The sequence below is a fragment of the Meriones unguiculatus genome, chromosome 20, assembly GCF_030254825.1.
Source record: "Meriones unguiculatus strain TT.TT164.6M chromosome 20, Bangor_MerUng_6.1, whole genome shotgun sequence".
Taxonomy (NCBI): Eukaryota; Metazoa; Chordata; class Mammalia; order Rodentia; family Muridae; genus Meriones; species Meriones unguiculatus.
In genome coordinates, this window is record NC_083367.1 from 18,242,361 (window position 1) to 18,253,027 (window position 10,667).

Below are 10,667 nucleotides of genomic sequence, written 5' to 3' on the forward strand. Positions count from 1 at the left end.
TTGAAAATAGGATTTCCTCAGTGGCAGCTCAGTCTCCAAGTGGGTTCCCTAGTAAGGAGAACAGGGACTGTCTCTGACATGAACTCAGTGGCTGGCTCTTTGATCACCTCCATCTACCTGAGGGGGGAACAGCCTTACCAGGATACAGAGGAAGGCAATTCAGCCAGTCTTGATAGGCTAGGGTCAGAGGGAAGGGTAGGAAGTCCTCCCCTATCAGTGGACTTGGAGAGTGGCATGGGAGGAGATGAGGTAAGGAGGGTGGGATAGGGAGGGAATGAGGAAAGGAGCCACAGCTGGGATACAAAGTGAATAGACTGTAATTAATATAAAAATTAAAATTAAAATAGGAGGGAGAAGCCAGGAGTGACAAATATGCACTACTCAGACTGAAGACAAAACTAATTCCAAGTGACCCTTTACATTTGTTTCCAGTTTGAGCAGTTATTCTAGGAGTGCACCGTGCACAAAAGTTTGGCAAATCCAGGGACTCAAGGCATTAGACAGTGCAGTTACTGCTTTACTACAAGACTGGGGTGGCACATAACCTCTGTACTTATCTACAGTCAATCAGGCACAGTCCAACACAGGTCCGAATCTAGCCTCAGATACTAAATGCAAATGGATTCTGTCATTTATCCTTAGCCAGATATATTCTAGAGTTTTACCTCGGGATTGACAGGCTACAAGCAAAGAGAAAGACAGCCTGATTTGAGCACTTGAAACCTCAAAATCCACCACAGTGGCCCACTTCCTCCCAGAAGGAAACACTTCCTAATAGAGTCATTCCGTATGAGCCTGTGTGCTCCATTTTCTTTCAAACTACCACAGAATGTGTATAATAGTGTGTGTGTGTGTGTGTGTGTGTGTGTGTGTGTGCACGCACTGTTTTATCCCTATCTATGAAGTAAGTGAAGAGAAACAGATGGTTTAAGATAAAAAATTATCACATGTGTAGAGTAATGATCTGGAAAAAGCAAAGATTTTCAATGTTGTAAGGAAGCATGGGCCTAGTTAATTCACAAAGTTTCACCTTTATAAATATATCTCCTGGTATATTTACTTTGTTTGACTTACCTGATACATTTTGTTATTTTAAATTAAGACTAGTAGAACATGGATGGTTAAACAACCAAGTTAAAGACATATTCTTAGATTCCTTTTAAACACACAGAACTATTTTCTTAAAATATTCTCTAGGCACTCATTATTTAGCAAAATATTAACTATTCCTAGATATGTAAATTTTCTAAATTTTTTTCAAGTGATCTGAATTTATAGCATTCTAGATCTTTATTCAATCCAATATATTGAAATATAATTAGGTTATAAGTTTTCTATACTATAATTATTTATTTCTCTCAAAGAACTCTGTTTATTATCAACTTATTTAATTTTCTGGATTTATTAGTGATATAAAACTATCAAAGTAATAGTCTTCATCACACTTATGAATTTAAATGACATTGAAAGAAGAATAAAATTTCTAGAGTAATAAACAGCACTTTAAAATCAACTAATAGCATTGGGTATCTCTTAGAAAGAAGTTGTCCTCTTTTTATGGGTAACAACACTGATCACATTCTCTTTATCTGACTAAATCAATAGATGGTAGATAAAGAATGTAAATGTTATTCTGATTTAATATATGCAAATATTGGTTAAAGTTAAAGGAACTCTCATTTGTTGATAAGCTGGTGAATGCAGGTCTGTGAATACTTAGATGCTAAAAGACTTAGAATTTCATAATTCCATGTTGACCTATCAAGACTTACAGACTTGTATGAGAACCAGAGAAGCATAGCATGCTGTGGCAGCCTCCAGAAGAACAGTGTTACCTGAATCCATTATATTCACACATTAAAATAAAAGACCTACCATCAAAATTTTTCTCAAAAAGTGTATACTGTGTCTTAAGATCAATCTTCAGTGATTCAATGCTTGGATTAGGGCATCTGAGTTTTAATTTTCTGCATCAAACTAAGAAACTGAAATTTGTTGAGATTTGGAAATGAATAGTTTTGTCAGTTACACACTGATAAGTCCAAAACAGTCATAACAGAAAATCATTTTTTGTAGTTATGATGTCAATAAAGACATTTTATATATTAGAGAAAATATACAGATTATTTTTTTAAATGGAAGATTTATTTTGTGTTATTATTTTAGTTTCATTTTACACATAGATGGGTGTTTTGACTACATATGTCAGCTTATCATGATTATACACTTCCTGCAAACGGGAGAATTGGGTGTTGATTCCTCTGAAACTGGAGTGCAAGAAGTCAAGGGCATGACCTCTGGAAGAGCAACAAGTGCTGTTAACAGCAGAGATATCTCTACAGCCTCACAGATGACTTCTGTCTGAAGGATATACAACTATGTTAAATTAAATCTTCTGAGTTAATAGCTTACTTTTCAAAATGTACTGTTTTACCTTTGAGTTATTGCCAGGTCCTTGCATGTGTTAAGAGTGTTTTCTAGTACAAGGCTAACCTCGACCATTTTGAATATGAAAATACTCTTTTCATGCTCTATTTTTTAATTAATTTTTTATTTTTTATATTAATTACAGTTTATTCACTTTGTATCCCAGCTGTAGCCTCCTCCCTCCTCCCTCCTCCCCTCCTTACCTCATCTCCTCCTATACCCCTCTCCAAGTCCTCAGATAAGGGAGGTCCTCCTCCCCTTCCATCTGAACCTAGCTTATCAGGTCTCATCAGAAATGGCTGCATTGTCCTCCTCTGTGGCCTGGCAAGGCTGCTGCCTCCTCAGGGTGAGGCAGTCAAAGAGCTAGCCACTGAGTTCATGTCAGAGAGAGTACCTTTTCCCCTTACTAGGGTACCCACTTGGGGACTGAGATGTCGTGGGCTACATCTGAGCAGGGGTTCTAGGTTATATCCATGAATGGTACTTGATTGGAGTATCAGTTTCAGAAAAGACCCCGGCCCAGATATTTTTGTTCTGTTGCTCTCCTTGTGGAGCTCCTGTCCTTTCCAGGTCTTACTACCTCCCCCTTCTTTCCTATCATTCCTGGCACTCTGCCCAAAGTTTGTTTTTGAGTCTCAGCATCTGCTTTGATACACTGCTAGGTAGTCTTTCAGAGGCCCCTTGTGTTAGGCTCCTGACCTGTTTCCTGTTTTCTTCTTCTTCCAATGTCCATCCCATTTGTCTTTCTAAGTGAGGATTGATCATTTTACCCAGGGACCTCCTTTGCTTCTTTAGGTGTACAGATTTTAGTATGTTTATTCTATATTATATGTCTAGTACCCATTTATAAGTGAGTATATACCATGTGTGTCTTTCTGCTTCTGGGATACCTCACTTAGGATGATCTTTTCTATCTCCCACTATTTGCCTGCAAATTTCATGATTTGTTTTTAATTGCTGAGTAGTATTCCATTGTGTGATTTTACCACAATTTCTGTATCTATTCCTCTGTTGATGGACATCTGGGTTGTTTCCAGGTCTGGCTATGTTGGATCAATGGAATCAAATTGAAGACCCAGAAATAAACCCACACATCTATTGATACTTGACTTTTGATAAAGAAGTCAAAACCATACATTGAGAAAAAGACAGACTCTTCAACAAACAGTGCTCGTTTAACTGGATGTTTTTTTCAAGCTCTTTTTTTTTTCAATGCAGTTTATTCAGGAACCTTGAACAATCATCTGACCCTGGGGAAAGCCAGCCCACAGCTTAAATAGCCTCTGGGTAGCCAACCCCAGCGTGCCACATGGGCAATGCAGATAGGTCCACATACATGGAAGCAAGCCAGATCCTCAGCCTTAGCCAAATGTGGAGCTGTTTGTGACAGAGAGCACTCACCATCGGGAAGGTGGAAGGCGGAAACCAGCTCCATCTTTAAGGCAGGCGCGGCATTATGCAGCTCTCTACAGTTCCCCCTTTTTGTTTTAGACGCATCAGGCAAGAGTAGAGGTCTGATCTCTGATATTAGAAATAAATTGGGACTTTGTACCGATGTTCATTTAGGTGTCATCCACCCAAAGAGCATCAGACCCGTCTGATACCTTTTTCTCAGAGGCGGGACCTGTTTGCCAGGTATGTAACTAAGAAATGCTGTTCTTCACCTTCACTTTTTTTTTTTTTTTTTTTTTTTTTTTTTTTTTTTTTTTGGCTCTACAGTGGTGTTGATGTTTATAAAGTTGAATATTGTCCTTGAAATTAGTAAGAAAATGTGTAAGACTGACATGCATCTCTGTTGTTTTTCCTGTAAGTATTATAGCCATTTTTTATACTAGTGCAATACCAAATACATTTCACTTTTCAGATAATTGATTTGGGCATCACTATTTAGAATGCAACCTACTCAGAAGTAGGAGGCTTCCCTTGAAATGAAATAAATTGAACCAAAGTGGCAGTTATTTTCTTTTCCTAAATATAAATATTTTGACTTCTATTCATTCTTTGAATCAATTAAATTGAAAAGCAACTAATGTTTCAAACACCTTTTCATACATTTTCCTCCAAGCCAATGTTTTGACACTTGCTGGTACTATTCAGCTAGCAGCATCTCAAATTTTCTCATTTTTGAGATCTCAATTGAAATTGAGATCCCATAATATTGTGGAGGTCTTTCCAAGCCATATTTTAAAATGACTTTCTTTTATAGCTTAGTTTTATTAACAGTGCATTTCTTACATGATAATAAAGAAAAAAATGACAGATTTAAAATGATTTACATATGTAAAATATTCTCTTTAGCATTATCCATCACTGTAATTTCCCTATAGATTTTCAAGGAAAAAATGTTAAGAGGGACAAATGTAATAGATCAGCAGGCAAAAGCACATGCTATATAAGCCTGTTACTCTGAGTTCCCTCTTAGGACTCCCAGAGGAAGGAGTGTGCTGAACTCTACAGTCATCTTGGAGTCCCACTCACACCATGGAGCATGTGCACACACACACACACACACACACACACACACACAGGAGTACAACTCAACACTTATAATACAAAATTTAAAATGTGAAGATAAAAGAACACAGCCATAAAAATACATGTGCCAACCTTCCTTCACTATTAATACAAATAAATTAGAAATGTAATAATATTCATTCATTGATTTTTGCATTCAATCAACAAATCTGGATGGTAGAGAGATGAGTCACTAGTTAAGAAAAATTGACTGGGTTTGCACTGGGTTCATTTCTCAGCACCATAATATACTGGTTAACAACCATCTGTAAAGCCCGCACCCAAGGATCTGATCACCTCTCCCAACCTTTAAGGATGCCTGGAGCTACACAGACATAAAGATACTCAGCTACACACACACATGCATAAAACACATAAATATATGTTTTAAGAGGAATTGTGTTTCATACATTCAAAAATGAGAAAATGATTTATTTAACTTTGTTTATCTTTCCATCCATGCATCTTTCTATGTATCTGTCACCTCTTTGTTATATTCTTGTGCTCACATATATTAAAGTATCTTGTGAACCATGTTCCGTATCATTAAAATTACATTCATTTTATATTCATGTCACAAATATATCTAACTTGAATTATAAGACCGTACTAATTTTAATAATTTATTACAAGGTGTCTGTTTACCACTTTCACTGTGTCTATAAAGAGTCTGGGTCCTTGCTTACAGCACGCTAGCTCCAGCCACTGCTTTCTAAGTGAGCTGCACTGAGACTTAGCCACTCTCAAAATTCATGTCTGTGGCATTTGAAGTTAGCAATAATGTTTTAGTTGTTATTATCTCATAATTTCTATCTCAAAGAAATGTATTGTTGGTCCCTAAAATTTCACATATTTTTATTCCGTTGTTTTTTTTTAATTATTGAGGATTTTGGATGATACATGGAGATGGTAGAAACTGTAGATGGTGGGATTTTTTTAGAAGTGAGTAATATCATTGAAGGCAGACTCCCATCTGAAAAATTGATAGTTGTCCTTCTTTTTCTCTCTTTCTATTCACTTCCATAAGGTCATTATCATCTTCTACTTCCTCCCGCTATGTTCCTGTCTTGCCATTGTCCCAAAAGCACAGGATTGCCCTGAAATTTCGGAAACAGAAGCGACCTCAGGAAAAGCAGTCTTCTCTGAACTTAATTACACTGATTGCCCAGTTCAGCACAGCAGCAGAAAGCCGATTAGCACAATGGCCTTGTTTGAATAGATAGAGTTGTTTTGTTAAATTTGTTTTACATTTATTTTATTTTATGTGAGTAAGTATTGTTGCCTGTATTCATGTTTGTGTTTGTACCATTTGCCTCTCCTGTGCTTTAGAAGTTCACAAAAGGGAGTCACATATGTTGAAACTGGAGTTGGAATATTGTAAAAAAAAAGAATATTAAAATTGCTATTGTATAACAGTTCGACATTTATAACTGTGAGAGAACTCAGTAAAAATGTAGGTAGTCGTTTTTTTTTCTTCTTATTTCTATGAAGTAATATTTATGTTTTGTAACCTCATTGATCAAACCAGTCTGGTGAACATATCTGAGAGAGTTACCCCTTCGCTGGACTACTCTCTTCCTGTGCTACACATTCCAGATCAGGTTTTGTATTTGCTTACAGCTTACTGACAATAGGACTGCAGAGCGCTTATAATTATGGAACAAAGGAGATGCAGAATGTAGGAATAAAAAGCAAAACAAGTAAGAAGCAAAGATATCATTTTAACACTTCCATTTTCCTACATTTATTTTTTTTTCTTTAAAAGTATCATCAAACTAATAAAGAAAACAATATTTGTTACCTTTATGATATTAGTCACTGGATTTTCTTCTGTCTCATACACTAGTTTCGGTAAGATACCATTGATGGAAAACACATAAAAATTTATATTTATCTCATTTTGTGGTTATTAATTTCAGAAGTGAAAGAAAAAGAAGGGAGGGGAATATATGAATACCGAACAATTGGCACAAAGTTTATACAATTCGCTAGAAAAAGACTTTGAACTTAATTTATTTATTTTAGAGTGTAAAATGTCACTGCCTTGCTGCCCTTGTCAGCATGATCAATGAATAACCATTTAATGGCATGAGGGCTTAACACTAGGAGAATTATGAGCTCTCTATAGCTGAATTATAGGGAGAGCATTGCTCATCCATTGTAGATATCCATGTGAGTTTCATCTGCTGTGAGGATGTGCATGGCTGATTCCTCCAAATAATTTTATCCACGCATAACTCAAAATGCTACTATACATTTTAATTGGACAGAGATTGTCCACTGAATGAAAAAAAATTGATGACAATGACTCTAATTTAATATAATGTATCAATATATAGACATGTTACTTTTTCCTGTTTTTAAATAATTCTTTTCCCCAGAGCACTGCAGACTATTTCTGTTGCTCTTATTGCTCCCCACCAAGGCTTTACATAATAAGGATTGGAAGGAGAAAGGAAAACATGAAAATGATATGATTATATTATATTATATTATAATAATCTCAGTGAAAACAATAAAAGAATTACTTCTTAAAAGAGGACAAAAAATAATTGACCAAACAACAAACAAAGAAAGGAAATCTCTCAGGCAACACAGATATTTCACATAATTCTAAGACCTCATACCAGGTCACTTTAAATCAGCAAGCAGGATTAATAGGATTAATAATTATATATTGGAGATCACACATTTGCCTAGAGTAGATTAAAAAAATAGACTGCTTTACTCAGTTGCCAGAAATAATATATGCTATGCTTCTGACATTATAAAAAAATTCTGGCTATTGATTTTATTTTTAAAAGTTGAATGTTTTATGTAAAAAGATGAATTTTATTGCTGTCAGCTAGATGAGGCAATCAATGAAAGAACACAAATGTTTCAGACCCCATGGAATGAAGCTGGAAAGTAGACAGTCCCTTAAAACTGCAAGAGTTCATTGTTCTGGGAGAATTCTGCTCAGCTCTGTACCCCACTTTTAAATAAGATTATTTAGTATGATGGTGTTTAATTTCTTGAGTTCTTTATATATTCTGAATATTACCCCTCTGTCAGATGTAGGGTTGGTGAAGATCCTTTCCCAATCTGTAAGCAGTAGCTTTGTTTTGATAACAGCGTCCTTTGCTTTACAGAAGTTTTTCGATTTCATGAGGTCCCATTTATTGATTGTTGCTCTTAGAGCTTGTGCTGTTGGTGTTCTGTTCAGGAAGTTGTCTGCTGTGCCAATGACTACAAGGCTCTTCCCCACTTTTTCTAGGGCATGAGGTCTCAATTGACAAAGCAGGTGCTGGAAGCAGTCCCAAGGTAATAACCACATCCTCCAGCAAAACCTCTCAACCTTTCCAGCCATATTGCATACATTCTGAACTTTATGCAGCTTGTGTGATAACAGTGTAGTGTAGTCAGTAGTTCTTTTATTCTTTTAGTCAGCATTTCTGTATGTCAGTGCTGTCACATGTGTTGGCAACTATGTTTCAACAGAGAAACAGAAGACAGTAATTACCATGACATTAAGGTGAAGGGTTGGTGATAAATGTAATGACTGATTAGGAGAGGGGATTTTTAATATTTATTATTTTTAATATTATTAATTATTAAATATTATAATTAATATTTAATATCCCTTTTAATATTTCTCAAAATGTTTGTCAGAAGAGAGTGTTTTTACCGTTTTGTTTGTAAACATGCACTTATCTTAGATCACAATGATCAAAACTATTTGTTGAATGAGTGCAAGTCTTGCCTATCTTCGTAAACATAATAACATATGTGGCATATTTCAGGACCATTCTTCAGTGGCTGCATTCATAGCCTGACTCTTTACAGATGCTCATGAAGTGAGTAAATATTTATTCAAAGCTTCCTGATAAACCATGACAGTGAATCAACATCAGATTATTGCTAGATTGAATTCAACAGTTCGTTTCACCAAAACAGATCATAACTACAATGTAAAAAGAAGCTCTCAAACAGTTTTAAAAGGGGATGAAAGTATGTTTCCAAAAAGAGGATCCTTTCCTGCATGGAGGCAGCTTTCATTTACTTTTATGCCAACAAATATAGAAGTATAACTATGATGATTGCTACTAACTAAAGAGGGTTAACAAAATAAGATTATAAGAATAAAATACAACCCTGTTTTTCTTGTTATTTGGCATAACTAGGAAAAGGGAGCCTCAGTTTAGGAGTTGCCTTTTTTAGACTGGCCTGGGGCAGTGTTTCTGACAGCATTTTCTTAACTGCTAATAGATGAAGGAGACACAGAGCACTATGCCCAGTGCTATGTGTGGATGTCTGAGCCCAGTGTTTATAAGAAAGCAAGCTACAGGTCAATAAAATAGACCAAGCAGGCCAATCATTTTAAGGAAGTTCTTCTGTAGCTGAAGTAGACATAATGGAAGAAAAATTATTTGAAAATCATCCTGAAACTATTTAAGTCAACATAGGGCCAAAATAAAAAATAAAATTGTCAGGCATATGCACTGTTCAACCTGCCTGTCCTGTAGTGGACTAGTGACAAACTAATGAGCTTGAAAAGTGATGTGTCCAGGAAAAAAAAGTAAAGTAATATTTGAAATAATATATAATATTTTAGATACCTAACCCAGAGAAAATCATTGTTTCACACTGTTTCATCTCTAGGCAATAGTATAAAGTTTTAAATGTATTTTTAGATCATTTATATAACAATAGAAAAATTTTAGTAGGAGAAAGAACCTACTAATATGATACAATTTATTTTTTAATGAATAACAATCAAAATAACAGTCTTATGGAGAATTAATTGAACAAAAACAAAAGTTCATGCAAAGAAATTGGCTGAGATGTCATATTAATAAAACACTGTGAGAGACAATAAAGACTAAGAATATAGAATAATAAGGAGAAATGTAGAGAATAAAATAAAATCAAGATACATTCTCGATTATTTAAATCAATATGAAGTTTAACAAAAACAGAAGCTGGAGTAGAGAAGACTTCCAGATTCAAATTGCAAATTGCAAAATGAGATGAGTGAAGCTTCACATAAAATGGAAATGAGGTGCAGAAAATAAAAATCCCCATGTAGTGGGACATGATCATGAGAGTTCATTGCACATATTCGGTCCAAGTCAGCATTGAAGCTACAAAGAATGGATTCTAAGTACATGTAAAGGTTTAATTTCAAGAACATGCAAACCAAAGACATAAAACCAAACAATCATTGAGTGTCTATTGCTAATGAAAGTGTAATATAATTTGGGGGGGAAGGAGGTTATCAATTGAAAAGAGACTCCGGATGAGATTGTAAGAAATGAGTTGATAAGAATTATTCTATTAAGAAAATAAGAAAGAATAGAGAGTATGAGGGTGTTATGTCAGTGAAGTAAGTTATTCTAAGCAGAGAAAAATACTTTCAAGAATTTGTAAGACAGAGTATATACTTGTAACGACTTTCATGCAAACATCGAGTGTGGGAAGCTAAGGTGAAATGAATTAACCTGCGGAGGGGAAGTAATGAAAAAGGAGAGAATTTCTTTAATGAAATCGTCATAAGAGATGAAATGAGTATCTGGAGGTCAAAGTTGGGATGTTTCCTTCTTGTTTACTAATGTAGAAATAAATATGAAGTACACAGAAATCATTTGAGAAGCACGTTAACAAGCACACAAGTAATCACAAAAAGTATGTATTTCTAAAGGGTGCTCTGAAAGATATATAAGATTATAAATGCCAGGAGAAAGCTT